At 48.4% G+C, this 13,434-nt stretch overlaps 1 protein-coding gene and 1 pseudogene across 1 annotated transcript in view; one reads left to right on the top strand and one right to left on the bottom strand.

Annotated features, from left to right (window-relative positions):
- MEGF11 (multiple EGF like domains 11) overlaps positions 1–13,434 on the top strand; it is a 248,752-nt gene that overhangs the window by 128,857 nt on the left and 106,461 nt on the right. The window lies entirely within an intron of this gene.
- LOC100958664 lies at positions 5,298–5,852 on the bottom strand (annotated as a pseudogene).

Raw genomic sequence — 13,434 nt, 5'->3', positions numbered from 1 at the left:
AGAACATCACTTACTAGGTTAGAGCTGGTAACAGGTAGCTTCTGGGTGAGATGCAACCGTGAGGTTCACATCTGCATGTGGTTATTTTCTCCGGGGTGGGCTGTTAGAACTCATAGTTCATCCTTGTCATTTGCTACAGGTTACTATAGGTGCTGTGATGCCAACAGGAAGTCCATGAAGATGAAAGAAGAGAATTCACAGCTGTTTTAATTTGCTTGCCTCTTGCAGAAATTGACATCTTTTTGTTGGGGGAATGATGAGGTGGGGGTGGTAGGTGCCTCCTCAGGATATTTGATGAGTGATGGGCAATCCCAGTTTTTGCTTCTGGGTTCCCAGGGTATCTCGAAGCAGTTTTGGTGCCTATCACGCTCCCTCATGGATTTTTTCTTCCTAATGTCTTTCTAAGGCTTCCTGGCTGAGGATTCTGGAGCAAACTCTGTGCTTGGAAGAGGGATAATGGAAGCCAGTTGTTTCACATAACTAAATCTCCCTAAAGCCACTGTATTAGGTAGATGTATTATTCTCCCATGTACTGGATCAAATAGCATCCCTACAAATGAATGTCCACCCGGAGCCTGTGCATGTTACCTTATTTGGAAATAGGGTCTTTACAGATGAAATCAAGTTAAAATTAGACCATAATGTGGGCCCCGATCCAATGACAGACACAGCAGTCATCTGAACACAAAGTCCAGGAGCTCCACAAGTAGAACTACTGCAGGTGCTATCAACCCTACTCAACTCTTTTTTCCCAGCCCTGTCTCTCCTGTGTTGGTTCCAGGCCTTGTAACAACTTTTTAATGGTCCCTGTGCTTCCTCTGTCCTCTTCCCACTCAGACTGTCATAATTAGATCATGATCCCCGAACCGCCACCTCACCATATCCTTCTCTGCTCAAAGCCTATAGCTACTCCCACTGGCCCCCGAGAGGGAATTCAGATTCTCCTCTTGAAATTGATAAGTCCTCCTTGATCTGGCCCCACCTATTCCTCCAGCCTCATTCCCTCTTTGCCCTTCACTGGCCTAAACCAGCCTGTATCCAAGCTGAACTATTCTTCATCATTCTTCATACTTCCCTACCTTTGCCTGGCTCAGTCTTACTCTCCTGTTTGCTGACAGGGTGTCCTCTCTGGACCCTTCCCAGTGCTGTTATGAGATGCACCCATCTGATACAGACTCCACCATTATATGTCCTGCAGGATTGCCTTCTTTTCTTCTTTTTGCAAAGGAGTCATGATGGGATTTGGAATAAGATAGTCCAGCTTCAAATCTTTGCTTCTTATTTCCTGTGGGGATATGGCAAGTTACTTTCTCATTCAGCCTCAGTGTCCTCATACATCTGTTCTTTAGTGAGTTGTGGAGATTGGATTGTGTGTGTAAGGTGTGCAGCATAGAGGAGGCCCTTAGGAGATGGGCTTGCAGGTGTGTAACATAATTCACTGCGTCAGTACCAAGAGCAGGTCTGGCATCTGGAGACCTGGGCTCAGGGTGGGAGACCTGAATTCTCAAGGCCCTGGAGGAGGATAACAGAGAGACAAGCACAGAGCCCAAGACAGAGGGCAAGGTCGAGGACAGCCGGGGCTGGCTCACCTTGGCTGCATTGGCACTGCCAGCCTTCTCTGCTTGATGGGGAGCCCACAGTGGAGAACAGAGACACACATTGAATGTGGTCCCTACCCTCCCGTCTCCCTCAGCTCAGTTCCCCACGGGTGGGAAAGGGCACAGAGGCCAGAGACTTGAGGTACAAACCCAGCTGTGCAACTGATGACTCTGTGGGCTGTCTTGGGCCAGATCCTGTTCCTCCATCGGCCTTGCATTCCTTATCTGCAAAATGACGCAGCAGGAGGGAAGCATCTCCAAGGTACTAACTCCAACAAGGTAGTGAGATGGAAGTTCATCTCCACTCACTGACACAGCAGCAGAATTGTAAACAAATGCTAAACAAAGCCCAGTCTCACTGGCTGGCCCTCCGTACAGAGCCCTCTGTGCCGGGGCTGGACCGCAGTCAGGGTCCCTGCTTCCAGGGACTTTAGCAAGGGCGGGATTGGCTCCTAGGGAAAGACTGCCTCCTGGTGGCCTTGGTGGCTATGGGTTTGGAGGGGTGGCGGGGTGGGAGCAGAGGGCAGGTGCTTCTGGGCCCAATTTAGGCCTCCTGGGCACCACGGAGATGACAGCTGTGTCTGCCCTACTTGTGTTTTCTTATTTGTTCCCAACAGGAAATCGATGATGTCAGAAACTGTGGGATAACTCTGCAAGCCTAATCAATAGACCCTGATTAATTCAGTCATGGCCGTTGGGTAAATTTGCTGCATCATAATTAGAATTATTAATTAAAAATAGGAAATCGATTGACACAAATTAAGCAAAGAAGGAGTCAGTGAGGCCGCTTTGACATTGCTTGGACAGGCGCTTAAAGTCACCCCATGCTCAGCTCCAGCGTGGGGACTCCCTGACTCCCTGCCACTCTGAGAGCTGGACCTCCAGAGCCCACTGCTAACGAGGGAGCAGAGTGCACCCGGGCCTGCCAGCATTGGAGACTCCAACACCCAGAATATCTGACCCAATACGCTTGTTTTTTAACTAAAAAAAAGTAAGAATTTTAGGAGCAAAATGGATGTCTGCCCATTATTTTGCATCCTTTACTCATATGCGCATATCAGCCTATCCTAATGTATACCCATGGCATGTAATAGAGGGTTTTTTCTCTCAACAGCATGGCATACTTGTTCTTTTATTTACCACGTAATTATCTTTTTGAATGGCTATATATTAGTCTGCAGATATACCATGACCTGCCGAACCAGTTGCCTACTGTTGGCCATTTAAATTGTTTAATAATAATAATAGTTCTATCTGCTGGGGGATCCATTTTCACTGCCTGTACTATAGGCTTTATCCAGTATTTACAAAATATTCATTACAAAATTTGACAAAATATTTACAAAATATTCTCTGCGTGTTGGCCACCTTTTGTAAAATTTTATTACTAATGTTTTGTAAATAAAGGTACATTTAGCTATAACTTCCCATTTTTCCTATGGATGGCGACTGTAGGGGTGACTTTTGAAACACCCTGTAGTTTCTCTCTATTAACCTAAGCGAATGTGCCAGACACACACAGCTTTCTGCATGTCATTTTTGCTTCACCAATGTCATTTTTACAGACAAGGAAAGTGGGATATGTAGAGGAAATGATTTCAGCCAAATCCCACAGCTGGGCAGCGGCATACCCAGGAAGGGCCCAGGCCTCCCTTCTCCCTGGTCAGGACCCTTTTTCCCCTGCCCCCCATCTCCACGCCACCTTCCTCCTCAGTCCCCTTCTTCCTCACTGCTCCCTTAGGGTCCTCTGAAATCTTATGGTGGTCACATCAGGCAAAGCAATCCCTAAAAGCATCTGTCCTCAACTAAAGGCAGCGTCTGAGGCCCTGGAAGGATAGAACAGCTCCTGCCCCGCCTGGCATTTCTATATCAACTATGGGATGGCCACCAACTGGGAACGCTCCCACCAGCCCCTTTACTCACACCCCCTTATTGTGCCAAAGAATGTGGCTGCCACAGAGGGAGCCTCCATGGAACCCAGTGCTCTGGCTGGGGAATTCTCTCCCTCCACCCTCTGACCCACCTGCCCTGCCACACCTAATGGCTTCCCATTGTCAAGAGGATTATCACCACAGCCTTGAAAGTGATTTTCTCAGCCTTTATTCCTCCCAGACACAGTGGCACGTGCTGATCACATGGGGCCCAGCTGAGCCAGCTGGGGGCGATGGGCAATCTCAGTGGCTCCTGGCCGTGGAACCTCACACTTTCTCCCCCATTTAAGGAAACATCTAGGCATGCAAGTGATAGGGAGGGAAGTGATCGCAACCCTGACACTTCTGTTATTTAGTACAAAAAATAAATTATTCACCAGTGTGGTTCTACATTCATAGCAAATCACTTGTGACAGACCCTATTGTATTACATTGGTGTGTTGTGTGCAACGCCACAGCAAAAATACCCAGCCTGAAATATGCAGATTGCTCTGCAATAGTACCAAAAATTATTTTCTGAAATACCTGCAGCTTTGGGCAAAGTCTTTTAAGGCTTCTTTCATTCCCCTTTTTTTAAGGAAACCAGATATAACCCAGCATTTTGACTTTCTAGGTTCTGTTCAGCAGCCCCAGCCCCAGGCCCAGCCCCAGTTCTTGAAATACCCACCCATCCCAACTTCTTTCACCCTAAGATACCCCTCCTCCTAAGAGAGGGTCACTGGGTCTCAGGGAAAATACAGTCTGCGTCATAGATGCGAGTCTGCCCAACAGAACTCCCAGCCCTGCCATTGACAGCTTTACCCCTTTCTCCGCCCCTGAGTTCCCACCTCACAATCTGTGTCCCCCAGTCCCTGAGAAGGGGTCCCCAAGGATGCTCTCTCTGAAAGAGGTATTCCCCTCAGCTCCCAAGAAGTACCCCCAACTCCCAAGTTGTACTATTAAGGGACTGGTCTTCTTTCTGCTGGTAATTTACAGCACTTGCATGCCATGAAAAAAAGTTAGTTTGAAGTGTTCTCTAACCAACTTAATTACCACAAGCCTCCTTCTGAAGATCGTTCCAGCTAGTTGAATATTAATCTGCAATTCAAAGAGTCCCCAGGCACAGATTGCAAGATCTTGTACATGCAAGTAATTAAGACCATAAGTAGACAGACTCCAAAGAACCAAGGAATTTCCTCCCGAACATAAGAACGAAAAGCTCTTACACACTTTAGGTTATGTTGCTGCCTTTTTCACTGGCCTGCAGCTTCTCTGGCAGGCAGGTTGGGGCAGGAATTCAGGTTTTGCTATTTCATGGGTTCTAGAACAGGAGCTGTTGTCAGATAGAGGCAGAATGATATGGTGGAAAGAGCACGGGATGTGGAGTCCAGAGACTGAGTTTATAGGCCTTGTAACTTTTTTACCTCGGGCAAGTCACTTTCCCTCCTGGGGCAAGAGTATCTTCATCTATAAAAGAAGGGAGTCGGTCCAGGCCGTCGTCACGTTAGCACGTGTGTGTGCATTTCAGTGTTACTGACCTGGCACCTGGCAGGGTGCTCAAAAGATGCCGAGCAAATGGGTGGTTTTTCCACTTGCCTACTGAAGAAGGGTTAAAGGAGGACCATGTGGGCAGGACTCAGGGACCCCTCCCTCCTCCCCACCTCCTCCTCCTACCATGACATCTCTGCTTTTAGCCATCTTCCATTTGGGTTTCTGTATAACGTTTCACTTGAAGAAAGTGTTCCCTGATTTAAAAAGTTATTTTTTTTCCTTTGACAGCTATTTGCATTTATTCCCATGCCATAAGTTTTTGTTTCTTCAGTTTCTTCTGGGATATCTTTTTCTTCTGTGCTACCTCTTCTTCTGGTTTGGGAACAATCTGTTCCTTTTCAGTAAGGATCATCTCCATGTGGCAGGGGGAGCTCATGTATGGGTTAACGCGACCAGGGGCTCTGTAAGTTTGGCGACACATCTCGGGTGCTTTGTTCACTTGGATATGCTCAATGACCAGAGAATCTACATCTAAACCCTTAAGTTCAGCATTACTCTCTGTATTTTTAAGCATAGGCAGCAAAAATTCAGCACTCTTTTTGGGCCACTGACCCTGGGTCCAGCCCCACTGTTTGGCCTGGGCACACCTACCAATTCCCCCATTGTAACGTCGGAATGGTCCACATTGTTTCTTTAAGGTGACATCCTTCAGATACTTGGTGGCTTTTTGTATATGCATACCCTTGATGGCCTGGGCAGTTTCACGTATGTTCTTAAAGTGAACACGAAGATTTGAGCCTCTTGACTTGCATGACTTTGTGGGGTTTTCTGGGTCAAGTGAATAGGGAATCATTTTCACAGATCACCTCAGGCTGCTTAGGGGAAGAGCTAAAAAGTTATTGAAAACTGCTGTCCACACTGCTGTGTCCTTTCTATAGCCTCTGAGTTTATGACCTGTCCCCCACATTAGAGCATCTTAAACAAATGCTGGACACTTTAGTAGATGCTCAGGAAACAGTGGTGACAGGTGAAGCGTGGTGGAAATGCACTTTCTGAGCCATCATTTCTTTTGTTTGATGTTTCCTTTAACATGGGGACTGAGGCATTATTCAGCTTTTCCCTAACGAGAACTGGGTCAGGGATTCAAAATACTGGATCGAGGGGAAGTCATTTTGCCTTTAGAATGCCCTACATGGTGGAGTCTGTATGTGCCCTTATTTTCCTACAGTTGTCCCGAGTATGGATGTGATTAATACCTAAGGCTAAACTTTACCCAGGCCTGACATTGACAGTAGCACATGTCAACTCTGCCACTGACATAAGAAGGTCGCCAAGGGCTGGCAAAAGTACCTGTGACTCACCTGCGCTGGCCCAGGAGTCTTCCTAAATTAGCACACTCAGTGGTGGCACCACGGACCCCTCAGCTCCAGGCAGGTCAGTGGTGTGCGGCCACTGAATCGGAACCTGAATTAGCCTTGCTGATAACCACTGAGCCAAGAGGGGAAGAATTCACACCAGGCTGGCAGGAAGAATGTGGTGCCATGCGCCTCTGGTGAAGGAGAGCGGGGGCTTGTGTTGTGTGCCAGGCTGGGTCAGCGGCTCGGTTTCCTCTGCTTCCCAGGGAAAGCGTGACGGCCTCTGTCCCATTGTGTGTCCACACACAGCCTCCCCTTTCTTGGAGAATGGACAGGCTGCCAGTGGAGAGCTGTCCTTGGTCCCTGCCCAGCTGTGAAGCCCACCTCTCTGTGATCACCGCTCTAGTCTTTAGAAAGGGCTTTTACAGACAGGTTACTTAATGTCATTCAGATCTCTTATTCCTGGGATATAGACTGGAACAAAAAGCAGAATGACAGCAGCAATTAATTTTCCTGTCGAGGATGCCAGCCGCAGAGAGAGCGCCAGGCTGGAGGTGGGAGCTCCACAGAACACCAAGATTTTTTAATTCACAGCCGTAGAGTCTGCATCTGGAAGCTCTGGGCCCACGGCCGCTAAGCCACATCCTTAGAGCTCAGCTGCACATGGAGAAGTCTGTTTGCTCCATGGACCTTGATGTCTGGCCCTTCCATTCAGAGAAGAAAGGGAAATGGAATGGTTTGCTTCCCCCTCCTTGGCTCCCTCGGAGAGCTGTAGGCCGATGAACTCAGAGAACTCAGTTAGGGAGAAGCTGGTGCCTTCGTGTGCAGGACATGGGAGCCGGCAGGGACCAAGTCCCACCCTTCATTCCAGGTCAGGTTGCCTGAGGCCAATGATAACAAACAGGGCCCCGGGTGGCTCTGATCGTCCTTGTCCCATTTCCATCTCTGTGAGGTCAGGCCTTATTGTCTCCATTTTGCAAATGATGAATACCGAGGCTTACAAAGGTTAAATACCCACATGCTACTGGCCTCAGGGTGGCCACCCGTCTCTTTGTCACCCATGTTCATTTTATTCTCATGACCATCCTGGTGGACAGACTTTAATGTACCCACTTTGCACCAAACTAAGGTTTGGGGTAGTGAAAGGACTGTCCCAAGGTCACACAGCTAATCAGTGGGTAAGTTGGACTGGAGTCCAGCTACTCTCCACTCTGTGAGCAGGTGAGTGGCTGAGCCAGGATGAGGATTAGGTCGTGACACCCAGCACACCAACCCTTTATACTGTGGACCCCATTTCCCTGACTCAGTGACACTGCCCCTCAGCTCAGTGAGTACAAACATCACCACACCATCCTTCCTACTCAGAGATGCATCACTGCCTGCCTCCACTCTCAAAGTTTGTGATGCTTGCAAATGTCACCAGGCACGAGCTGAAAAGGCTTCCATTTACCCACAGGGAAGCCAACTGGACCATTTTTCTGAAAATTTCCTCAAGAGTTTTCAGCTTAACTCAACGCCTCACCACCTTCTTTGCTTCCCACCTGAGAGACGCTCCACTTCATACTCACTGGAACAGGAATCCTCACAGTGCTGCCAATTTCAAAACACTTACATATTGCCACAAGTCTGATTTCAAGCATTCTGTCACCTGGTGAAATGATCGCCTCTGCATGAAGGGTCAGAGGCTCACCGCAGAGCAGGGATTTGCTCCGGGTCACACAGCCTGTCGGTGACTGAGCTGGAAGCAGTCCCGGGCTTTCTGCTTCCCAGTTTTTCAGCATAAGGTTGGGGAGGAACAAGCACAGACTAGCAGAAGATAGAAATGGGAGAAGTTTCAGGAGAGCAAATGCCTGAAGCCCCTCTAAAAAGGGCTTCTGTTATTCTGATCACCAGAATATCCTGGAAATTGAAGCATTCATTTGTATCTCTTTTTTTTAAGCGACAGGGTCTTGGGCAGCACCTGTGGCTCAGTGGGTAGGGCACTGGCCTCATATAGTGGTGGGTTCAAACTTGGCCCCAGCCAACTTCAACAATAACAAAAAAAAGAGAGAGAGAGAGAGACAGAGACAGGGTCTTACTGTGTTGCCCAAGGTAGAGTGCGGTGGCTATTCACAGGTGCAATCACAGCACACCATAATCCCAAACTTCTGGGCTGGAGGGATCCTCCTGCCTGCACCTCCCAAGTAGCTGGGACTATAGGCATGCACCACTGTGCCCAGATTAATTTGTATCTTATAGTGACAAACCCAGAAAGGATTATTATTCTGCTTGCCATGGTCTGCTTTCAAAGTTCATTGGTATAGAATTCAGCACCAAGGACAGCACAGGGGTGGGGGTGGCATCACCTACAGAAGGAGGATAGCCCTGGGCGTTCATTATAAGATCTGAGAATTAGAAGGGTCCTCTCAGGTCACAGAGTCCAACCTTCACCCACGATAGAAATCACTCCTGCAATATTTAATGTCTATCTGGCCTCTGCTTGAATACTTCCTGCAATGGAGATCTTCCCACCCCCAAATTCAGTCCTTACACTGATGCACGGTTTGCACTTGGAGACAGCACCTCTTTTTGCAAGTGGAAGAAGTCAGGGAGATGGTTACTGCTGAGAAGAGACTCACCAAATTCTTTGAAAAACTATTAAATATTATGGCAGATGAGGAAATGGAGATAATAAGATCAGAATCAACTACCACCCAGACTGAACAAATACGCATGTATTAATATCCACTGTATTTTCCCCAGATCTTCTTTTTCCCTTCTTTGCAAGTATGAAACAAAGTTTGTTGCAGAAGAGAAAGACAGGTTTATAGAGCAAGATACATTTGCCATAGACACTAGCGCGCTCCCTTGTTGCAACAAAAAAGGCCTCCCCCAGATCCTTTTTAAAGAAAGAAAATGTCACAAAAATATTTGAAGCCACCTTGTGCCCCTTCCTGATGGGATCCTCCTCCTTCTTTCTCCCCAGGGTCATCTGTGTGGTTAAGACCCTTCAATCTAGAGAGTCACATTAGTGCCAGAAGAGTTTCTAGATACTGCCTTTTCCAGTCCATTCATTTACCAGATGAGGAAACAAAGACCTGGGAGGAGAACTTAAGAGCTCAGCGTTGTCCTAAGCCACTTCCTGGCCATTATCTTCTCTTTTTTACATCCCAGCTTCTGAGGTGGGGTGGGACGTGGATTTAGTATGTCCATTTTCCAGGTCTTTACGTTGCTTCTCTGCCTCTTCAGCTCTCCACCTCAACTCCAAGGCATCAGGTCAGCCTCTGTTGCATGTGGAAATTTCAGGGAAATCATAGCTGGAACAGTTCTTTGGCTCACCTCTTATTTTCCATATAAGAAATCTGAGTCCTGGTCAAGATAGCTGAATATAAGGAAATCAGATTGGTTTGCCTTGTGGAGGGTCTAGCTGGACACTGGGTGATGGAGCAGGGGGAAATAGCTTCAGAAAAATTTGAGGCATAGGGGCTCAGCATGGTGGCCCACACCTGTTATCCTTACACTCTGGGAGGCTGAGGTGGGCAGATTACTTGAGGTCAGGAGTTCAAGACCACCCTGAGCAAGAGTGAAACCCTGTCTATACTAAAAATAGAAAAATTAGCTGGGCATTGTGGTGTGCCAATAGGCCAGGAGTTTGAGGTTATAGTGAGCCATGGTGATGCCACTGTGCTCCAGCCCAGGCAACAAAGTGAGACACGGTCTCAAAAAAAAAAAAAAAAAGTTAAGGCATAGGAAAGAAGGATCTGCTGGGAACCTGGACATAAAAGAAACCAGGGGGATTGAGTGGGAAGGTTGGACCTGGGAGTGGGGGGCGCCCATGTACCAGGAGCTTGACTCACTGTGGAGCCATGGAAGGGCTCTCTGCAGGCCAGTGACCTCATTAGATTAGTCATTTGTAAAGATCACCCTGGAAGTTGGGCAGGGGTAGGGTGGGGAAGAGACTCAAGCAGAGCACTGGTTTGGAAGCTTGTCACAACAATCCGTAGTCACCCTCGGCTGCTCTTTCCCCTGGTGCTGTTGGATGGTTTGACAGATACAGGCAACTCTCAGGCCTCAATGGCTTATCCTGGGCCGGCTTATCCTGGGCCAGCTTCTCCTCCCCACCCCTATGATTCAGCCACTCCCAGGAAATAAATATTTGTTTTCATGAGATGTGAGAAGAATGTGGCAAATAAGGGAAACCACCATAACTCTGAAATGGCAGGAGAAAGGCAAGAAAATGGGGTGTCTTGGACTTTTCACTTCTGACTTGCCTCTGTGGCTGGGCAGATGCTGTGGTAGAAACAGCCCTGGGCCTCTGGAGACCTGTTCTTGGCTCCACATTGCCCCCTAGTTCATTGTGTGATCTTGAAAAAGCTGCTTTTCCTTCTGGGCCTTGGCTTTTTCACCTTGAAAAAGAAGAACTGGGGGTGGCGCCTGTGGCTCAGAGGAGTAGGGCGCCAGCCCCATATGCTGGAGGTGGTGGGTTCAAACCCAGCCCTGGCCAAAAACTGCAAAAAAAAAAAAAGAAAAAGAAGAACTGGACAAGCTGATTGCTAAGGTGTCTTGAGGTTCTAATACTTCATATTTACATCTTCCTCGTCACCCTTTCTGAATCACCTGTGGGATTCTCAGCTCTGAAGCCTTCAAATAGTCTGTTCAGCCCTGGTCCTGCATAATCATAATTGCTCTAATTTGTTATGCATTCATCATGTGCATGGCATTCTGCTAAGTACTGTGCAATCACATTTAATAACTATAACTACCCTTCTAGGGAGGTGTTATTATTATTTTCATCCTACAGATGGAAGAAACTGAGGCACAGAAAGTTTTAGTAACTTGCCCAAGGTCACCCTGCAGAGCTAAGACTTGAACCCAGATCTGTTGGCCTTCACAGTCTATGCTCTGAATTCCTCCACCCTAATGGTCAGCCCCAAGTTCAGGCCCAGGCCAGGCCCCCACAGTAAGTTCTCCTAGGTCCATATCAAACCATGAGGGGAAAACTTGTCTGGGGCTCACCCAGGCTTTGTGAGTCACTATCCCCCCACTCCCATCCCCACCCCAACAGCTCTGCCAAGGAGCCTGCCTTCTATTTGCCCATTTTAATAAGATTGTTCTCTCCTTCGCCTGAGTGATGACAGGTAGCCAGCTAGAACTAACTACAGTGTTAACTTTGCCTTGAAATCCTCTTCGAGCTTCGCAGCTGGAGACAGCTTGAGCCATGAGCTCATTAAGCAACAGAAGCCTGTCTCCCCACCGCCAAGATGCAGGCAAGAAAACCCATAATAGATCCACTTTTACATCAAGTTGAAAAGATCTGCATTCACCCAATCTCCAATCACTTGCTATGGGCCCCCAATCTACTCTCCACCCCTACCCCCAGTATCGAATTAGCTGCCAATTAGGCATTGAGGGTCCCCCAGCCCCCTCTCAGCCCCTGCCCTGGAACAGGAGAGTACTGGAGCTCTCAGCCCAGGTTCAAAGGCATTTTGATTGTGCGCCTGAGTTTACCCAGCTCCCTTCACTCTGGGGCCTGGCTTTGCTTTGAAAGTGAAAAACTTTAAAAGGAAAAGAAAAGAAAACCCCACACATTAGGGAGGCCCACTGGGACCTCCTTTGGTTCAAACATTCAGTTCAGACAGCCTCCCAGCTACCCTCCACATCTCCCAGCATGTCAGTCTGGAACAGCCTCACCTGGTCCTCCCACCCCTGCCCCTTGCAGGGGACCCAGGCATTAAGGGGAGAGAGAAGAGAGAGGAAGATGGGCAGGATAGAGGAAAAGGAGGCAGGGAAGATAGAAATGGAGACAGGTAGAGAGAGGGGAGAGACTTCAAGGAGGCTGCTTCTAAGTCTCCCACCCTCCCAGAGTGCGGCTGAGATGCAGCATGAGACAACTTTGTAGTAATTCAGCTTCCTGGGGAACCAGGGCAGCAACATCTACTGGGCTGTGCAATGCAGAGGTCTGAGGGGATCTTCTAGCCTGGGAAGTGTCCCTTCTTCCTCAATTTCTAAGCACCCTCTTGCCTCTCTTATACCAACATTATCGCAGCCAGACTGAACTGCTAGGTACAGATGTTCAGGTTGTGCACTGTGTAAGTAGACATCATAAGTAGACATCGAGAAACTTTTATGAGGGCACGTGAGTGGGTGTGGGGACTTCAGCCCTCCCAGCAGTGTTCTGGAGAAGCAGGGAGCACCTCCCATATACACTTTCTGGCACACACAGTCTTGCAGCTGCTCCCAATTCCTGCTCTTCCTAGACTTCCCTTTTGTGAGCTCTGTGAGGCCAAATTTCTGTCCCCAGCCTCCAACTCTAAACCTGGCAGGTTAGAGAATCTAGAGACTCTCCAGCCATTCTCTCCTGCCTGTTGCTTTCCAACACACCTGTGATGACGCTCCTGCCTCCAGGCCCTTTGTGAATACAGTTCTCCCACTCCCGTCCCCCTCCTCTGTCTAATTCCACTCTTCCTTCAGGCCCAGCAAATCCTTTCAATGCCTCCTGGGGGGATAGGGCGTTTGCTTCTTGACTTTCTGTGTAATTTATCCAGTGTCATCCTGTCATCCTCACCCTCACTGGAGGTTGTACAGACCTGAGGACAGAAACCCATCATCTTTTTATCCCTCACTCCTCTAACCATTTCTTATGTAGAGTTTGCCGATGAATTATTCATTGAGTCAACAGACACCAGACAGCGTGTTAGGGACTGTGTATACAGTAGGGATCAAAACAGATCTGGTCCCTGCCGCAGATGCTCCAGGTTCCCCGGAACCCCTGCGACCACCACCAACACCTGTGCACCTGCACTGCCCGGGGGCTCGATACACAGACTTAACAGAGAGCGCTGGGCGCCCAGCCGCCCTCTGAGCCAGGACATAGAGGTCTATGGATAAAGCCCTGGCTTCCTGGAGCCTTGGTTGGGATAACTAAAGGTGTTCTTCATTGCTTCTCCAAGGTCCAGGTGGGATTAGGTGCCACTTGCACTTTACCGCCCTTCCTTTTTTTCCTATTATCCTTCTCCTTCCCCTTCCCAGGCTTCTTAGCATCACCTCAGAAAGCTTCTGGGGAAGCTCTAACCAAGTCCCTCCTATGAAGGAGTACTAGGC

Source organism: Otolemur garnettii, unplaced genomic scaffold (genome assembly GCF_000181295.1).
Source record: "Otolemur garnettii isolate 467f Iridium unplaced genomic scaffold, OtoGar3 scaffold00011, whole genome shotgun sequence".
NCBI classification, from domain to species: Eukaryota; Metazoa; Chordata; class Mammalia; order Primates; family Galagidae; genus Otolemur; species Otolemur garnettii.
The sequence above is the reverse complement of the archived record's forward strand: the minus strand, read 5'-3'. Positions and strand labels throughout refer to the sequence as shown.